Genomic DNA, 21,239 nt, shown 5'->3' on the forward strand with positions numbered 1-21,239 from the left:
TCAATGCAGTCGTGCCCTGGATTCTGAGGAGATTCTCATTCCCCTTTCCAAAGAAAGGCAGCTGGATTTAAACAATTATCCGTGACCAACACTAGATCATCCTTTTCTATTAATATTGCCTCATATTTCAGAACCCGCGAGTCTGTCAACCATCGCCCAGATTTTTGGTTTAGGATCGTTCTCACTTGGTGTGAAGTGCTTACTATTAGGGCTCCCCCAAATGTACGTTTCCTGCTTTCCTCCACCAACAGTGCAGTGGCAGCCACGGCCTGCACACACTCAGGCCACCCCCGGGATACTGGATCCAATAGCTTCGAAAGATATGCTACTGGCTGTTTCATTCTTCCCCACCTCTGGGTTAATACTCCCAAAACCGCTCCCTTATCTACGGTAGCAAAGAGCTGGTAAGGTTTATCTAGGGAAGGTAAGGCTAACATGGGGGCATGGATCAGATCTCTTTTGAATACTTAAATAGTTATTTTTCCTCTTCTTCCCAACTCAGACACTTTGGTTCCTCCTCTAATAGTTTGAGATATAATTTATTCGCCTTTTGAGCATAAGAATCAATCCACAATTTGCAATATCCCGTTAAACCCAAAAAATTACGTAATTCCCATTTAGTCCTGGGCAGCGGAATCCCCACTATTCCCTTTAACCGTTCCGGGCTGATCTTTCGCTTTCCCTCACTAACTAAATGTCCCGAGTATTTCACTTCTCGCTCCACATATTGTATTTTGCTTTTAGATACTCGCAGTCCCTGCTGACCCAGGAAATTCACTAATTTGTTAGTGGCTTCTACTACTCTTTCTCTACTCTTTCCTGTTACTAAGAGGTCGTCTACATACTGCAACAGGGTAGTTCCCTTGGGGCTGCTAAATTTCTCCAATATTTGTTCTAACATCTGTCCAAATAAATTCAGGGATTGCGTAAACACCTGGGGGAGCGCGGTCCAACGGTATTGCTGTTTCCGTCCTGTCTTGGGATCTTCCCATTCAAAGGCAAAAAAAATCCTACTTTCCTCCGCCAAGGGACAAGCCTAAAAGACATCCTTTAAATCTATCACACTAAACCATTTGTGGTCATGAGGGATCTTACTTAATAACGTATAGGGGTTTGGCATTACTGGGTGCCTGACCTGTTCTATTCGATTCAATATTCACAAATCCTGCACCAATCGATAAATTCTATCGGATTTTCGCACTGGTAGAATTAGGATATTATAAGTAGACATACATGGCTCCAACAGTCCATATATAGCCCCTCAATTACTGGCTGCAGTCTTCGTTTACCTTCTATGGAAACAGGATATTGTCGCTCATAAACAACGACCCCTTTCCTTTTTAAACTTATTTCTAGGGGTGGGATCTGTACTTTTCCACGATTCCCTTCTCTAGGCTATATAATAGGGTCTATCTCTCTCTAGACATCTTCTGTCAACATTGCCATTTGTACAACTAATTCTTTTTCCTGAATTCAAATCTCCAGTCCTAAGACGATAATTAAATCTCTCCCTAGTAAGTTACTTCCTATATCAGGAATATACAACAGTTCCCCTGTGACTGTATAATTAGGACCTTCTATCATCATAGGTTCAAATACTGGAACAGTAAATCCTTTCCCTTTTACCCTGGAAACAGTAATTGACCGTATTGACATTCCTACTTTCTTTGGTTTAAAATTCAGCGACGACCTCTCTATCCCCGTATCTACGAGGAAGACTACCTCTTCGCCACAGCGTCCCACCTTCAAGTTGACCAAGAGTTCCTGGTGGCTCCCCGGGGGCAGGGATCCCTAACACCCCTAATCTTCATCAAAATTCATAAGCGGAATTGCCCTGTCTTCCCTGTGTAGATCAGGAAGCTTAAAATGTCCGAGTTTCTGCAATAATAGCATCCTGCCTGTGGAGCCTTTCATCTCTGCCCCTGTCGCCCGAACCCTCTATCAAATGCTCCCCCTTTTCCTCTCCCTCTTCCTCTTCCTCTCTGCCCTATATGCTGCCACCCGCCGCTCCGGGTGCTCACTATTGGTTCCATTCTTTTCTTAACTACCTCATCAATCGTAGCTACCACCATTTTTACCTTCTGTTTTTGTCTCTCATCCTCTCTCTTTACAAACACTTTCTGTGCCTCTCTTCACAATTCATCTAATGGTTTTTACCTCCATCTTGCTGTCTTCTGTATCTTTCTCTGTATGTCTGGCCATGCCTTTGTCACAAAATGTACTTTCAAAAGACACTGTGCCACTGGGTCCTCAGAGTTCATTCTCGAGTATTTCTGCATTGAGTCTCTTAATCTTTGCAAGAAAGCTGAGGGAGTCTCAGCTTTCTCCTGTCTAACTTCAAAGGCTTAGTCAAATTCTGCGACTTCGAAACTGCCTCTCTTATTCCTTTTAGAATCAGGTCGTTCAATTCCCTCATTTCTTCTCTATGCTCCGGGTATTTATATTCCCACTGGGGGTCTCTGAGGGGAATCTTCATCTCTCCTGTCCAGCATCCCCATCTCCAATGGGGTGTCCCCTGTCCCGTATTTTAATGGCTGCCTCTCGTATAAGTCCTCTTTCTTCCCCAGTAAATGGTACATTCAAAATAGACATTAACTCAGCCCAAGTATACAGACTGGGCCCCAAAAAATGATCAATTTGTTCAGACAACCCTACCGGATCCTCAACCAGGACCTTCATCTCCCCACTGGTGAGGGGGGCACTTACAAACCCAATCTCTTTGTCCCCTATTGGTACCTCCCGAAGGGGATAAGTCGTTATGTTCTTCCCTTTTTTTCTGTTTTTGTTTTTCCCGCTTAGGCTTTTGTTTAGATCCTCCGGAGGCCTCCTCGACGTCTTTGGTTCTTTGGTCCATAATAAACAACAATATGTAATCATTTCCCTTTTATCTTTTGCCCTTGTACAAGTATTGCTTGTCCATTCATGCAACATCCTCCCCAACAGACTTTGAGGAGGAATGTTGCCAGGAACTTTTTCTTCCTTTCCTCCGTGACAGTTACTCTGCCTACTCCCCATTTCCCGTGCCCTCGCCAGTCCCTCAGCGATTAAATACCCCTTTTCCTGGCCACCAAGGCAAACTTAAAAGCTGGTTTTCTTACCTTGGTCTGTGCACAGAGTTGCCTGGCCCCTTTTTACCGTATTTTCTATCGAGCTCCTGTCACTGTCTGATTCAGATGTCTCTCTTGTGGGATTCATACCAGTCGCCCAAGGGAGGGACCAAACCGGGACACGACACTGCTCCTTAATTGGGAACTGGACGCGCCTTTCCAGTGTCCAGGGCCAGCTACTCCCCCCGGTGATGGAAGAACATCCCGGACAGCCCCCATTTGTGAGAAACAAAGCTCACTCACTTCAATAATTTCAGTCCGAGACAAAATCTGCATCAGTAGTGTCCTTTATTTTACTCTTGCAAGAGGGTGTGATGTCCACTGTCTACAAGGCAAGGGACACACACACACTGAATTCAACTAATACACGATATGTATGTAATTTGGTTCCTTTTTTATCCCATTGTTCCTCCCTGTTTACATCTTCCACTTCTCAAAGACCGGCACCCATTACTCCTGATTATCTCTTGCCTTATCCGGCCTTTTCTGTACCAAAATGTTTTTTTTTCTGGCCTCACAAGGCCGTTTGACCACATCGCACTGTGATCCATTGTTAGGTATGTCCTTTTTAACTATTATCTACTCCCTGCATCTGTGCTTTCCCCAACCATACTGATCCTTATGACCTTTTAATTGGGGTTTGTTCCTGTGTTTCTGTAAAAGTGGGCAACAGATGCTGATACCTACTCCTTGTGCAAGCATTTCTGCCTTAACTCCCTCCCCTCACAGCACCTTATCTATTTGTCTGTAACATCTATCATTCTTTACAGGCACATTTCAGCTAATACAAAAACAATTACGTATTTCCTTCACATAGTTTCCATTCTTGTTGACTCAGGTCTTGGCTGAAACAATTACACACTGGTATGAGTTCACTTACCTTGCATAAGTAATTATAATTGCAGAAGTAACACTACTTTACCTATATCCCACATTAGAAGTTGCCTAATAGATGCCACTACTTAAATGATTTAAGATTTAAGGGTGATAGGGAAATGCCAGTGAGCCTGATGTCAGTAGTGGGTAATTTGATGGTGTGGATTATGAGGCATTCGATCTGCACGTATTTTGAAAGGTAATAACTGATTAGGGATCTTCAAAATGGCTTTGTGCAAGCGATATTGTGTCGCACTAACTTGTCTGAGTTTTTTTGAAGAAGCGACTAAGGTGATTAATTGCGGCAGAAAGGTGTACATTGTCAATATAGACTTTGGTAAGGTGTTTAATAATGTTGTGCATGGGCATCGGGTTAACACTGTTGGTTCATATAAATATATGGAGAACTAGACATACGGATATAAATTTTGTTCAAAGGTAGGAGACAGACGATAGTGGCGGAGGGTTGTAATATACTGGCAAAGGTTTGCAATGCTGGGCAGATAGTCCAGTTTAGGGAGTAATCCCTGAGCACGGTCTGCACAGCTCTCCATCCTGGCTGTTACCTTGTCCCAGTTTATGGTGTCAGGGCTGGTTCTGTGCGGCAGATTCAGACTTTGAGGCAATGGAAATTCCAGCTGATCTGGCAATGTCTTTATTCAATGTTTGCATTCTTGTTATATGTCCCATCATTTTACCCCTTCTCCAGTTACATCCATTCCCATGCCTCCTTAATCATATTTTCTCGAAGTTATCAGTTTATTAATTATTTGTTTTTTCTTTCTGTATCTTTCCCTGGCTTTGGTTTTTGGCTACCTCGAGTGCTGGCATTATGAAGCTCAAAAACATTGAAATGGTATGTGTCGGGCTGTTGTTCACTTCCCGCTGTGTCCCATGTGGTATTCCATGTACGGCAGGGGGATTCCAGTATCTTTGACTCACGCCTTTGAAACTTGGTCTGTGCCTGTCCACTGAACACCTGCGTTTGTCCCTCTCAACTGATAGTGCAGTCAGTTACACGAGGAAGACCCTCGAATATTATTGTAAAGGAGCAGGCATCGAACTTGTAGGTCGGGGCTTCTGACTGTCTCCTGTTATTGAAAAGTCGGTGGAGCTGCTGGGGATGGTTTGCTGGAGATTGTGCTGTGAGCGACCTCAGACATTCAGGGAGTTAAGACAGATATGCTTGCACAACTCTCGATGGAGCATGAGGACTGTAGTTACAGCATCTGGATCTGCAACATGAATAACAATGGAGCAGAGGCTGCAGAGAGGGGAAGCTCTGAAACCACGGAGTGAGTGTGTGGGGAAATGGATCTGCCAAATTTGTCTGTGTCTTAGTCTCACCTTTAAATACACTGATGCACACTCTCCCTATTCGCTCCACACACACGCACATTCATAATCCTCCTGTCTCACATGTGCACACGCACACTCTGCTCTGTCACACCCATGCCCACATCCATTCTGTTTCCCTCCTGTACTCACACACACATAACTCCTTAGTCTCTCTCACTTACACACATTGTCTCTCTGCCCTTCACACAGACACCCTCCTTCACACACATATGTATGCACAAATTTGTGGGGTGAAATTGCATGTGCACGTTTGCATTTGCAGATACACTTTACTTTGTTCCAAAAAGATACAATTTGGAGGCATTCATTCAATGCTGTATTTTATGAACTCGTACTTTGGGAACGAGCCCAATCTGACTCCAGGCGAAGTCACAGAGAGACTCCCAACAAGACCTCTCCACAGAAATATATTGTTTGACTGGAGGGGTCACCTCTTTTACATCAATAATGCCTGAAGGTATCTCCAGGCAGTGACTTGAAATACATTCTGCGATTTGCATTTAAACAATCAAGACATGAACCTCCATTCTAAGTGACTAATGATTTAAGAGCCATCCTAGGTGCGTACCTTTCATGCGCATGACTTGTACAATCCTTATAACTTCTGTATTTAAGGTCGTCCTCTCTCTCGAACACTTAATGAAGCAGCAGCAGCGCTATGGAAGCTTGTGTTTTCAAATAAACCCGTTGCACTAAAATCTACTGTCGTGTGAATTTTGACCTTATCTGACCCAGTCCCAGCGGCTCCATATTATAGCTTTTTTATTGCTTAGCCAATCATCTCTCTTTGCAAATAAATCTTTCCTTTCCCCATGCGTTCTTCTCGTGCATTTAATCTTTTATGAAGCACGTTACACACTGCTGTCTGGAAATCCAGGTATAATACATCTATATGATCCCCATTATCCACCCTGTTTGTCAATTTTTTAGAAAGTTAGTCAAATCATTCAAACATGATTTATCCTTTATAAAGCTATGTAGACTGTGCTGGATTGTGTCTTGACTTTGAAAATATCTTGCTATTAATTCCTTCCTAACGGATTCTAACATTTTGCCTTCATTACCAATAAATTTCTCATTACTTTTCATTCCCTAGAGAAGTTGGTGATTCTAAGTTCTTTGCTTTCTATAACCTCTATGTTTCCTTTCACAATTCCCATATAACAAGCACAAGACTGTAAAAGATCTGCTCCAATGGCTGTGTAAAAGGCATGAGTGGCTGATTGGACTCATTCTGTTCCTGCTTTACACACTTACTAGGCTGAATGTACTCCTGCTATCCCTATATTATAGTCGCGATGGCTGGCATGTCCTGCTCCTGTTCCTGACCAAGCCGTTCAAGATCTCAATGCCGTCCTCCTGTCGCTCAATGACAGATTTGGGGACTTATGGAATCTCCCTACTCAACTGTCACTTTTCACGAGTTGAAATATGCAGGCAAGTTGTGTTGCTCACGTTGGGTAGCTCAGTGGTTAACACTGCTGCCTCACTGCACCAGAGATTCATGTTCAAATACAGTCTCCAATTTCCTCCCACAGTCCCAAGATATGTAGGTAAGGTGGCTTAGCCACGCTAAATTACCCATAATGTCCGGGGATGTGGAGGCTAGGTGCATCAGTCATGGAAAATGCCAAGTTATAAAGATTGGGTGGGGTGGGTGCTGGGGTTTGGATGGGCTGGTCTTCGGAGGATCAGTGTGTTGTCGATGGGTCAAATGGACTGCTTTCACACTGCAGAGATTCTTGCAGAAATCAATTGAGGGAACAATCCTCGAGTTAATTCCAATATCCTTTCCTCAGTGAGGAAAATAACTCTGTTCACACTACTCGAGATGTGATCTCAATGAGACCCTATACAGAAGTAGCAGCATTTTGCCAGCCTACTGTAAGGTTCCCATCTAGGTTAGAGCAGTCTCAGCTCTCTGGGAATACACAGCATTGCTGAAAGATCTTTGTCCTTCTTCACTCCACCAGCATTACGGGAGATCTGGTGATAATGTCACAATGACACTTGAGAAGAACATGTCAGGTGTGTTGAGATGATATCAATGTTGAGATATGCCTTGCCAAACATCTCGCCTGAATCTACCGTTAATCTCCCCAAAGCGCACGTCACTCAGATTCCACGGAAGCTGGTAAGGTGGAGCTTTGAAACAGCAAATATTGATGAGAGTTATATATCAAAATCAAAATTGTGATACAAATGTTGGGTATGTTATCAAACAGGAAATTAGATATACAAGTCTGTGGGTACTGCAGTAATAATGGACAGCTTTAAGTTACTTCTGAACAAGTAAACCCAAGTGAATGTTAATGCTGGGAAAATGGATTTCATAACCGTGTATGAGATGTGTTGTTTTGACAATATGTCGACCACCGAGCTAGATATCAGGCTGTTTTGGAATTGCTGATGTGTGATCAGAAGAGGTAATTAAAGACTTTTCTGTAAAGGAGCTTTTGGGAATAGTAAGCTTAATATTTTGAATTTAAATGACATCTGAATACAAAGTAGTTCTTTTTCCTTATATTACTGGTGTATACTGAGTCATGCACGCCATTAAGATACGAAGAAAAAGTTGGCTTCAGTGAATTTGAAAAGTATATTAAAATGATTTAATGAAAGACAGACAATGGCTGTTATTTATACAAACATTGTGAGGTCTGTAAGGACGTTCTCGAGATTAATCCCTCAGGTAGCAAGATTGTCTGATGAGGAAACTCCGCCCGTATTCCAGAGAGTTTCAGAGAATGAGAGGTGATCGAAATGAAACATTTTTTAAAAACTCACGCAGAGGGAAGTGATGAATGCAGGGGCATTCACAAGTGAGAGCAAGAGTACCGAGAATCCCAAGGCATTCCAGAAGGACATCAAGCAGAACAGAATAACCAGAGAATGTTTGATCAGGGATAGACAGCATGAACTTGTCAGAGGGTGGTCACGCCGAACGAAATTTATTGATATTTTTCAAGGAGGTTGTTTATATATGTTTGTTTCAGGAACGCCTTTGACAAACCTCACATACAAAACTGATAAAGAAAGTACAATTTCATGGTATCAAGGGTAACTTGGTAAATGACATTCAAATTTTCTTCTGGGCAGGAGACAGAGGGTGATGGGAGAAGGTTCTTTGTGTGACTGGAGATCTGTGACCCCTGGTGTACCCCAGTGCTGTATCCCTTATTGTTTGTGGCATTCATAAATGATGTACATGTGAATGTGTAGGGGGGAGGTAAAGTGTGATAAATAAGTGTATGTTCGACGCAAACATTGACCAGGTGATTGGCAGTGAGGAGGAAGGCCTTCTCTTACAGGAAGATAGAGAAGGATTGGTCAGATGGGCAGATCAATAGCAGATAGAATGCAACTCTGATAAATATGAGGTGATGCATTTTGGAAGAAGGAACCAGTCAGGGGAAGACTCAATGAATGGCAGCACACCTAGAAATTGAGATGGTGCTTCTCTACACATCCCTGGATGTGACTGGCCAGAGTAATAGTGGAATTAAGAAGGCATTGTGAATAGTAAATAGCCTTCACTCATCGGGACACAGATTATAAGAGCTATACAGGAGTTTGGTTCGGCCAAGATGGAATATTTTGTGGCGTTCTGGGAGCCACGTTACAGGAAGGATGTGGTTCCACTGGAGGGAGTGCAGAGGAGATTCACCGGGCTGTTCCCGGGAATTGAGCATATCAGCCATGAAGAGAGGCTGGATAAGCTCAGATTGTTTACATTGGAGCAGAGAAGGCTGAGGGGAATGTGATTCAGAAAGATAAGATTACGAGGGGCTTGGACAGGATGGATAGACAGCAGCTGTTCCATTTAGTCAAAGAGGCAAGAACAGGGGAGCAAACTTTTAAAGTGAAGGGTTTGAGGATGAGAGGAAATTTGCAGAATGTTTTTCACCCAGAGGGTGTTGGGATCTGCAATGTACTTCCTGAGGTGGAGTTGCCCTGGTAACCTCATGATTTCTAAATAGGACTTGGACAAGGTCTGGAAGTGTCATAACATTCACAGCTGTGGACTTGATGTCGGAGAGTGGGACTACTGTACAGCATGTTGTATTTCTGACGGTACAAGGACTATGCTCCAGTAATTGTATGGTGTTGACACGAATTGATGGGTTTCTGAAGAGAATCTTATAAGAATTATAAGAGTGAAATGTCAATGGAAAAATTATAGAAAACACGTGCAGACTTCGTTACAGTCTGAACCCAGAGGAAGGAGAATAGAGAACAGGGCAATAGCAGAACTATGAAGCAATTACTTCAGTTCAGTCTTCACAGACGAAAACAAACCAAACAAATCAAATCTTCCCAGCAAGACTGGAAAGCCTAAGTCACAAGAGAAAAAGAATGAAATTAGTAAATAAGTTTTTTGGGAGATACGAGTGGGATTGAAAGTATGGTTGAATTTAGAGTACAGATGGAGGGAGAGAAGATAAAGTTCAATGCCAGGCTCCTGTGTTGAAACAAAGGAGACTACAATAGGATGAGGGAGGAGTTGGCTAAGGTGGCTGGAAGCAAAGACTTTAAGGTGGAAGCATTGATGAACAGTGGCAGGCTTTCAAAGCAGTTTTTTCCACATGGTCAGCACCAGCATATAACAGTGAAATGGAAGGATTTTCGGAAAAGGGTAAGCTGCCATGGATGTCTCGTGAAATAAAGGAGGCTATCAAAATAAAATAAATGGCATAAATGATGGCAAAGACCAATGGGAAACTAGAAGATTGGAAAAACTATAAATGTTTAAAAGAAAGCAACAAAAAACTATCTTGAAACATCAGATAGATAGATTATGAGAGTAAACTACCTCAGATTATTAAAAAAAAAGACAGCAAAAGATTCTAAAAATATATGAAATAAAAAGAATGAGTAAGTTAACCATTGGTCCTTTATAGGGTGAGAAGGGGGATTCAGTCAGGAAATGGCCGAGGAATTGAACACATATTTATTCGGTTTTTACAGTGAAGGACACCAATAACGTGCCAGAATTGTCAAAGAGAGGAAGGTATTTGAAGACCTGGAAACTGCCATTCCCACGAGAGAGGTAGTGTTGGGCAAGCTAATGGATCTAAAGGTAGATAAGTCTCCCAGCCCTGATGGAATGCATCCAAGGGTACTAGCAGAGGTGGTGGAAGAAATAGCAAATGCATTTATGGAATTTTTCTAAATTCACTGGACTCTAGTGCAGTTCCAGCAGATTAGAAAACAGGAAATCAGACGCCATTATATAAAAAGGGTAGAAAAATAAGCGGGGAATTATAGACTGGTTAGCTTAACATGTGTAGTGGGGAAAATACTTCAATCTGTAATCAAGGAAAAAATAGCAATGCATCGAGTTAGAAATTGTTCCATTGGACAGACACAATATCAGTTCATGAAAGGCAGGTCATGATTAACAAATTTAATGGAAATCTATGAAGACATTATGACCAGGGTGATCCCAGAACATGTGGTGTACCGACATTTACAAAAGGTGATCAAGGATAGTCAGCATGGTTTTGTGAAGGGCAGGTCGTGCCTCACAAACCTTATTGAATTCTTTGAAAAGGTGACGAAGGAGGTTGATGAGGGGAAAGCGGTAGATGTGGTATATATGGATTTTAGTAAGGCGTTTGATAAGGTTCCCCATAGTAGGCTACTGCAGAAAATACGGAGATATGGCATTGAGGGTGAGTTGGAGGTTTGGATTAGGAATTGGCTGGATGGAAGAAGACAGAGGGTAGTAGTTGATGGCAAAGTTTCTTCATGGAGTGCCGTCACTAGCGGTGTTCCGCAAGGATCTGTTTTGGGACCATTGCTGTTTGTCATTTTTATAAATGACCTGGAAGAGGGGTTAGAAGGTTGGGTGAGCAAGTTTGCGGATGATACGAAAGTCGGAGGAGTTGTTGACAGTGAGGAAGGATGTGGCAGGTTACAGCAGGATATAGAGAAGCTGCAGAGCTGGGCAGAAAGGTGGCAAATGGAATTCAATGTAGCTAAGTGTGAGGTGATTCACTTTGGGAAGAATAACAAAAAGATGGGGTACTGGGCTAATGGTCGGATACTTGGTAGTGTGGATGAGCAGAGGGATCTTGGTGTCCATGTACACAGATCTCTGAAAGTTGCCACCCAGGTAAATAGTACGGTGAGGAAGGCATATGGCGTACTGGCTTTTATTGGTAGAGGAATTGAGTTCCGGAGTCCTGAGGTCATGATGCAGTTGTATAAGACTCTGGTGCGGCCGCATCTGGAATATTGTGTGCAGTTTTGGTCGCCATACTATAGGAAGGATGTGGAGGCACTGGAACGGGTGCAGAGGAGGTTTACCAGGATGTTGCCTGGTATGGAAGGAAGATCGTATGAGGAAAGACTGAGACACTTGGGGCTGTTTTCATTAGAGAAAAGAAGGTTTAGGGGTGACTTGATTGAGGTGTACAAGATGATTAGGGGGTTAGATAGGGTTGACAGTGTGAACCTTTTCCCGCGTATGGAGTCGGGTATTACAAGGGGGCATAGCTTTAAATTAAGGGGGGGTAGATATAGGACTGAAGTTAGGGGTAGGTTCTTCACTCAGCGAGTCGTAAGTTCATGGAATGCCCTGCCAGTAGCAGTGGTGGACTCTCCCTCTTTATGGGCATTTAAGCGGGCATTGGATAGGTATATGGAGGATAGTGGGTTAGTATAGGTTAGGTGGGCTTGGATCGGCGCAACATCGAGGGCCAAAGGGCCTGTACCGCGCTGTATTCTTCTATGTTCTATGTTCTATGTTCTATGTTCTATATTCGACACAGTGCCGCCAAAGAAAAAAAAAGCTGCTGCATAAGGGAAAGATGCGTGGCGTTATGGGTAATGCATTCACATTGGTAGAGGATTGGTTAACTAACAGGAAACATAGAGTGGGATTAAATAAATGTTTTTCTGGTTGCTGATCAGTGACTCGTGGTGTGCCTCTGGGATCAGTGCTGGGACCGCAATTATTCACAGCTTACATCGACGATTTAGAGTTGGGGACCACGTGTAATGTCTCAAAGATTGCAGATGATATGGAAATGAGTGGCAGAGCAAATGTGCAGAGGACTGATAAACTTTAAAAAAAACAACATAAATAGTTTAAGTGAGTGGGCAAAGGTCTGGCAGATGGAGTACAATTATAATAAATGTGAAGTCATCCATTTTGGTCAGAATAACAGTAAAAAAGACAGCGTCTGTGTAGAGGGACCTGAGTGTCTTTGTGCATGAATAACAGAAGTTGGTCTGCAGGTGCAGCAGGTTATTATCACGTCAAATGGAATGTTGTACTTCTTTGAGAAAGGGATTGAGTTTAAACACAGGGAGATTATGTTGCTGCTGTATAGGGTGCTGGGGAGGTCACATCTGCAACACTGTGTGCAGTTTTGGTGTCCCTACTTGAGAAAGTATATCCTGGCACTACAGTGGATGCAGAGGAGGTTCGCTAGGTTGGTTCCAGAGTTGAGGCGTTTGGTGTATGAGGAGAGACTGAGTAGACTGGAATTATATGTTGATTGCAATTTGAAAGAATCAGGGAGGATCGGATATAAACAGATATAATTGGGAAGGGAATAGATTAGATGGAAATAAAGAGGATGATTCCAGTAGCAGGTGAAACTAGGACAAGAGTACAAATCTCAAAATTAGGTGGAGCAGATTTAGCATTGAACTGAAAAGGAACTTCTTGGCCAAGAAGGTTGTAAATCCCTGCCCAGTAAAATAGTTGAGGCTTTATCGTTGAATGTTTTTAAAGGTCAGATAGATAATTTTTTGAACAGTAAAGGAACAAAAGGTTATGGTGAGTGGGCGGGTAAGTGGAGCTGAGGCCATGATCTTATTGATGCTCCGAGTTCTTAAGTAATGGGTCAATATGAAATGAGAATCATATTTGACAAACGGACTGGTCAATACATACGGAGAATCAATGGATGAAATGCATTTGAATTTTCAGAAAGATAATGGTACAGACTCTGGCTTATTGTGCAAAGTCAAATGTTACAGGATTGGGGCTAAATACGGACATGGTTTTAGAATAGGAGAGCTGACAGGAAACAGTGAACAGGAATAAAGCCATATGTTTTGAAGTAAACGATCATGGCGTGTCATAGGGATTGGTGCTTGGGCTCTTACTATTCCAATGCATGCCAAAAATTTAGTTGAGGGAATCAAATGCAATATTTCCCAGTCTGTAGACAGCACAAAATGAGGTCGGATTGTGAGTGGGTGAGGAGTATGCAAAAAAAGCTCCAAGGTGATTGAGACAAGTGGAGTGACTGGACAAATACATGGCAGATGACGAACAATGGGGTGGATGTGACGGTGTGTACTTTGGTGGGGGATCAAGAGAACGGCATCTTATCATTTGAAAAAGGATTAGTTGAAACATGTTGATCGTTAAAGGTATTTATGCTCTTTTTTGTGTCTTCTGTGCAGACCTCCGAGGTCAGTGCAGGGCAGCGAGTCCTTAACCTAGAAATCAATGCTGGAAATGGTATTGGCATGCTGACCAGTGTGCATAAACCCACCAAGTGGGGACCTGTAATATGGAAAAGTATCTTGATCTCCCTGTACGCCAGTCACTGATAGCAATATTACAGCAAAAAAAGCAGGTAGGAAGATAAATGGTGTAATGGACATCACTTCAGGGGGATTTGAGTCCAGGAGTATGGGTGTCGTACTGAAGCTGGACAGGACCTTAGTAAGACACCATCTCGAGCATTGTACAGTGTTGTATCCAATTTTCGTCTCCTCATTTCATAAAGGACAAACCTGACATTGAGGGAGTGCAGTGAAGGATGACCAGACTGATCTCTTAAGTGACAGGCTTGTTGTGGGAGCAGAGTTTGGGGCGACTGGACCTGTATTCCATGGGGTTTAGGAAAATGAGTGGAGATCTCAGTGAAATATATAAAACTCCGACGGATTGGAACTAGAGCTGATAATTTCCTTGGCTTGGACGTCAAAAACAAGGGGCCACAGTATTATGTACAGGCAGGTCACACTGCATTGAGATGTGAATAAATGTCTGTACTCAGAGACTGGTGAACCTGGGGAATTCTCTCCCACATAAGGTTGTGAAAGCCAGGACACCGAATATAAATAAGAATTTCTGGACACTAAAGGGATCAGGAGACAGTTGGAATACAACTGTTACAAGTTCTCAGATGTTAAAAAGGAGATCTCTGCAGTGTCAACAGGACTGTGTTTCCCATTCCCTTTTCTGACACCGAGTTTTCTGTCGGTTTTATCCTTCCAAACCTCGGGGTACTTTGATACATTGAAGTGTCTTGCTTGACTGTTTTAGAGACCATTGAAGAGTTTATCACACGTCTGTGTTTCTGGGGTCACTTTTAGGCCAGACCAAGGAAGTGCAGGAGATTCACTTCCTGAAAGTACATTCGGGAAGGAAACTGGTGTTTCCGATCAACATTGGCTTCAAGGTCACTATTAATGAAACCAGATTTTAAATCTCGATATGTTATTAAGTATTTTTAACTTCCACCAGCTGCCAGAGCATTAGCCTGGTTTGGATTAGTAATCCAGTGACATTTCCACAACGGCACCATCTCCACATGGTGACCGATCGGAAACCACGATGAGCACGTTATTTCTGTGCTGCTTGACAGCTCTGTCAGAAAAAAACAACCACTAATGTGACATTATGGCACTGAGGGTATGGAAATTGGTCAGATTGTAACTATTCTTCCCTTTGGGAATTGGACGTAGCTAAGTAATTATCGGCTTTGTGAGGGAGATGTCAGAGTTTTTATCTTGGTGGTAATGGATGACTGAGGGATTATCTCAGTCAAAAAGTTACAGATTGTGCTTGAATATAATACTGCTTCTGCTATGGTCTACAGCACCAGATCAATGTCAGGAATTATGTATTTAAGAACGTTCACAGAGTTAAATCATTGAAGGCATGTACAGAGACATTTTGACTTGAAAATGAATTGAGTGCAACGAGGAATTACTGCTGAAATAGGAGTTTGCAAGTCATAAACTCTTAGTCATACAGCGTGCAAGCAGACCCTTCGGCCCACCTCTTCCATGCTCACCAGGTTTCCTAAACCGAACGAGTTGTATTTTTCTGCTGTTGGAACATACCCCTCCAAACCTTTTCTATACATCAAATTGTCTTTCAATTGTTGTAATTGTACTTACCAATGCCAGTTTCCCTGACATCTCGCTACATGTCTCTGTAGCGCTCTCTGTGAGAAACAGCTGCCCTTAGATCTCTTTTAAATCTCTTCCCTTTCACCTTAACCCTATCCTGCCTGGATTTGAACACGCTCACCCTGGGAAAAAGACCTTTGCTATTCATCCTCTGCATGCCACTCACGATTTTATGAACATCTGTAAGGTCACCCTCAGTCTCCTATGAAAAAGGAACAAAATCCCATCCTCTCCATATATCTCAAAACCTCCCATCTCTGTCACATCATTTTAAATACTTTTGTCCCCTTTCCAGGTTATAACATCCTTCCTATAACATGGCGACAAGAATTGTACACAGTACTCCAAATGTGTCCTTAACATTCTCTTGAACAGCCACAAAATGATGTCCCAATTTCTGTACTCAATCCTCTGACTGATGAAGGTAATCGTGCCTAATGCCTTCTTCACTGCACTGTCTACCTGCGACTCCACTTTCAAGGAACTGTGTACCTGCACCCTGGGTCTCTCTGTTTGATTACACTCCCCAATGCCCTACCGTTAACGGTATTAATCCTGCCCTAGTTTGTCTAACAAAATGCAACATCTCACGTTTATTTGCATTAAGCTCTATCTGCCAATCCTCAGCCCATTTTCCCAGTTGCTCAAGATCTCATTGGATATCCCTCAAGTTAAATTGGACAATAAGGAAGTAGTCTAAAATTGAGATAAATTATTCTGTTACTTTCCTGAGAAAAATCGAAATGAAAGAATTATTACTATCACATGGGGAGATATGTGGAAATTAACTGGGAAGTATTTACCTAATTGTGTATAGATGTAGGAGATGCTGTTACGATTAAGAAACATCCTTATAGGCATAACCCTCTAAAGTTGGCATAGGGTCAGAAGGAGTTTGAACATATGCTCCAAGATGGCGGAATTGGAGTGAGTTACAGTGACTGGAACTCACCCTGAACCATGGTGCCAAAGCCAGAAAGCGTCCAACGGTTATGTGTGGGCTATCGCAAAGTCAATGCAGTTACAAAATTGGCTTGACAGTAGGAGGTAGATGGTGTTGGGATGAATCCTTTGAATTGGTTCTTCCTTCTTTGTTGTTTTCATTAACACCTTCTCCTCTTGCTTTCCTTCTCTGTCAAAATACCTTTTGAGCATATGCACATGACATACTCTGTGAGATTTCTTTCTGTCTGGAGTTCCTATCAAATTACCCTCACTCAATTTCCTTTGCATTTGATAAGGTCCACTAAACCTTGCATTTCAAGGTTCACCTATTACTGGAAGTAACACTAATACATTATCCCCAATAACAAATTTGCAAATGTTTGATTTCCTATCCGCTTCCTGTTTCATTGCATGCTGAATACTTTTAAATTCTGACGAGTCAACTCCCCAGCGCTATTATTCGTTCCCTAAAATTCGAGACCTATTCCAAATGTGTGGCCTTTGAATTCTGATTTACTAATTTCTCCTTAACCAATTTTAACGGTCCTCTCACTTGATTCCCAAAAACTCATTCCAATGGACTAAATTTGGTGCATTCGTTTGATGCATCTCTGATAGCAAAAAGTACAAAGAGAATTCCCTTACCCGAATCATCAGGATAATCCTGACCATAAGCCCGCAACATGGTCTTCAATGTTTGATGTCACCTTTCTAGTGCTCCCTGCGATTTTGCATGGGACACAGTAGATTTCAATTCCTTTATTCAAAAGCGGCCCTTATCTTCTTTGAATAGTTTGGATGTGAAGTTTGAACTTTGATCTCACTGTATCTCTATTGGTAGACCGCATCTCTTTTTAAAAGAGTAATTCCTCTACAATCCTTTTAGCTGTGATATTGCATCTGGGAATGGCCTCTGGAAATCTAGTCGATACATCCATTATTATTCAGAAGTACTGATTCCCACTTTATTGTTTGAGGTTGGCGACCTAACCAGTCAATTAAGACTCCTGTAAAAGGTTCCTCAAATGCAGGAATAATTATTAAAGATGCAGGTTTTATTATCACCTGTGATTTTCCAATTACATGGTATCTATGCCACACCTGGCACACTTCAACGACATTGCTGATGCAGTCCAGGTGTGCAAAAATGTCTTTGTATTTCAGCATGTGTTTTCATCACTCATAAATGACCTCTCGGTGGTCGCTCATGTGCCATTCACAACACCACCATTCTATACTGCATTAGCAATACAATTTGAGGCATAAATGCCCATTTCTCCTCTCCTTGATTATGTGATAGTCTCCATTTCCTCATTAGGACTTAATTTGTCTATGTCTCTGCTGGCTTTTCAATCAGAGTAGGTAGTATTTCTACAGGTAAATCAGCTATATACTTCGCAAAGACAATTTGTATTCCTGGAGCTGACAGTGTGTCCAACACTCCTACAACAATTTCTCCACACTCTTCTTGACATTCTGCACTTGCTTTACGTAATTTTGTGCTTTCAGTCTCACCATGAGTTCCCTTTAGCAGTACCTTTTCTGGAAATATTCTTTCCGGAGTACATATCTCTTCATCTTTCAGCATCACAGACTGAGAGGATCCTGTGTCCCTTAGTGTCGCATTTTCTTTACCTGCTGCTCCTGGACTCTGTGAATAAACTTGGTCAGTACATTTTATAAGCAGGTCCGGCACATCCTCGTTAACCAACCTCCAATAAGCTTGACACTCTGATGCAGCTTTCTAGCTTCCACTGTGCTTTCCGTTGCCGCTCCAACAAAACTCCCAGGCTTATCCTGTTTTCCTACATTTGTTTTATTTTCCCTAGCCAACCAACAGAGTGATTTCATGTGACATAACTTATTGCAATAAAAACACCGGAGTTTTTCTAACTTCATTGTGCACTTCACTGGTTTCCTTTTTATCCTGTAGTAAGTCGTTCTTATGATCTTCACTGTGATCTTCCTTTCCCTTTCCACGTGAGGATTTATCATTGGCCCAATTTCTATCCCCCATGGGCTGAAATTGATTCTGGAAGCCAAACCGTGTTGTCTGGGTCAATTCATAATCATCAATCACGTCAGCTGCTAACCTTGTTGTTTTAACTCTCCGCTCTTCCAAATGAGTTTGAACTATATCAGGCAAGCATTTTTGGACTCCTTCAAACTAATTGTCTCTCGACGAGCATCGTAGATTTGCTTGATTTTGAAAGCTCTTATCAATCTATCAAAATTACTTTGTTTGATCCTCTCAAACTCAAAGTAGTTTTGACCAGGATACCTCTTTAGATTCCTGAAACATTGTCTAAAGGCTTCTGGCTTACAGGTTATGAAGTCAGAAGGGCAGAAGGAGGGGAGAGCATCCAATTTCAACAGTGACCCTCACTCAACTAATAGGAGAAAGTGAGGACTGCAGATATTGGAGATCAGAGCTGAAAATGTGTTGCTGGAAAAGAGTACCAGGGCAGGCAGAATCCAAGGAGCAGCAGAATCGACGTTTCGGGCATGAACCCTTCTTCAGGATTCCTGAAGAAGGGCTCATGCCCGAAACGTCGATTCTCCTACTCCTTGGATGCTGCCTGACCTGCTGCGCTTTTCCAGCAACACATTTTCAGCTCGCTCAACTAATCCCAGACTGAGTTGAAACTTTATTGCTGGAACAGCACAGCAGGTCAGGCAGCATCCAGGGAACAGGAGATTCGACGTTTCGGGCACAGGCCCTTCTTCAGGAATCCCAGACTGAACCAACATGTCCAACTAGAGAGCTGGCCACGTCTTCTTGATTATACAAACTTGGTTTTAAAGACGTAAAAGTTGTCTGCCTATGGCATTATTGTTATGTATAAACAAAGGACGCCAATAAACCTTTTAGACTTCAAACATATTGGCCATTTAGAACCTCTTTAAAAAGAATCCCGAACAACATAACCTTGTAAAGGGACCAGCTTTGTGCCAACATGCCACATTTCACGATGGGCTGAATTCAATAAATGTAAGTCTTACAGTTTTGAAGCCAATAAAGTGTTTTAAGGTGAAGAGCATTGTGCGTTGAAGATATGAATTTGCCTTATGAGAGCAATTAGAGGAATGCCCAGGCAAATCCACACTTTCTGCCTACTGCAAATCTATTGCTTGGAGCCTGTTCTAGTGGAGGGGAGCACGCTAACCCCAACATCGAGATTGTGTTTTTGGAGCTGATGGTAGGAAGTTCAGATGGTTACAGCATTGCAAATGAACAACACACCAGAATCATCTAGCCTGCGATAAGAAAGTATCCATCATTCGCCCTCACAACTACCTTCATTTGAGCAATTGGTGATGAGAGATGTGACCAATATCCTGCAATGCCAGCATTCAATCCAGTCCAGTTGTTATTGTGATCTGAATGTACCACACTGAAAGGAGCTAACTGATCTGTTTGTTCAGTGACTGTGATTGATGACAGTCTCCATGGATTCCAATTGTGTCGCTGGATGGTTTCCCTCTTCTATTAGTAAGGGGCTTCTTGCAATGCTTTGTCCCATTGCAGCAGCAGCTGCATCACCTCCAACACTAACGGGGATCAGCAGCTGCAGAGACGGGAAGAGGAGTGATAAACATCTGAGAATATTTTGGATTGTTACACTAATGGATCAGAATCTGAGAACATTAGACTGGAATGCTGCAACAATGGACAGAAGTTTATCCGATGGTCTTTTGTCTCTTTCGTTGTATTGGTCAACATTACCAGATCGGATAGAAGCCATACTGATGATTATCCAGGCGGGTTACTATCCCATGCTCGCTATTGTTGGTGTTCCTGGTAAGTCTCTCCATCTCGATCCATTTGTTAATCCCATAAACTATGCTGAACTTCATTGCTATTTCTGTTACCTATATTTGACAAAGACAGAAACTACAGTCTTCAGTTTTCAATACAAATGCCATTCATTACCATAAACGTCCGAACCACCCAACACCCCAGTCCTCACAAACATCTGAGAACTAGACTTGATTTGGAGATGCCGGTGTTGGACTGGGGTGTACAAAGTTAAAAATCACACAACACCAGGTTATAGTCCAACAGGTTTAATTGGAAGCACACTAGCTTTCGGAGCCACGCTCCTTCACCAAGTGATAGTGACTATCAACTGATGAAGGAGTGTCGCTCCGAAAGCTAGTGTGCTTCCAATTAACCCTGTTGGACTATAACCTGGTGTTGTGTGACTTTTAACTGAGAACTAGACTGTTCACCATCACAAATTATCTTTTTTCTTGAAATCAGTTATCTCCCGGTATTCTCTCCATCACCAAACATCCCCACTACCAGCTCCATCATATTCACAGTCCCTACCATGACGTCAGTGCGGGCCCTAAATAAACCATATCTATGCCTTGGTAAAATTCAGATTTTATGTTTCCAGTTCTCTTCTCAGCACTCCGATTGTTACAAATATGTCCATCAGAGTCTTGTTCTTGTCTCTAAAGTAAGTTCATGAAAGGGACAGTGTGTCAGAGATGCAATGTCGCTGGACATATAACTCAGAGGCCCAGGTGACTACACGAAATACACTGTTTCAAATCCTACCTCAGAAGATGTCAGAAATTAAATTCAAATGACAAGAATTGGAAGTTAAAGCTAATTTCATTAATATCAACAATAATAGCACAGCTTTTTGTCAATAAGTTTGTCTATTTCACTGATGTTCTTTGGTAAATAAATCTAACATTATTACCTGGTCTGGCTTCAGACTGATGTCAGACCCACAGCAATGAGCTTGGCTCTTTACTGCCTGAAGGAAT

The sequence above is a fragment of the Chiloscyllium plagiosum genome, unplaced genomic scaffold (genome assembly GCF_037043375.1).
Source record: "Chiloscyllium plagiosum isolate Xiang-an unplaced genomic scaffold, Cpla_swu_hap1 HiC_scaffold_51, whole genome shotgun sequence".
In the NCBI taxonomy this organism is placed as follows: Eukaryota; Metazoa; Chordata; class Chondrichthyes; order Orectolobiformes; family Hemiscylliidae; genus Chiloscyllium; species Chiloscyllium plagiosum.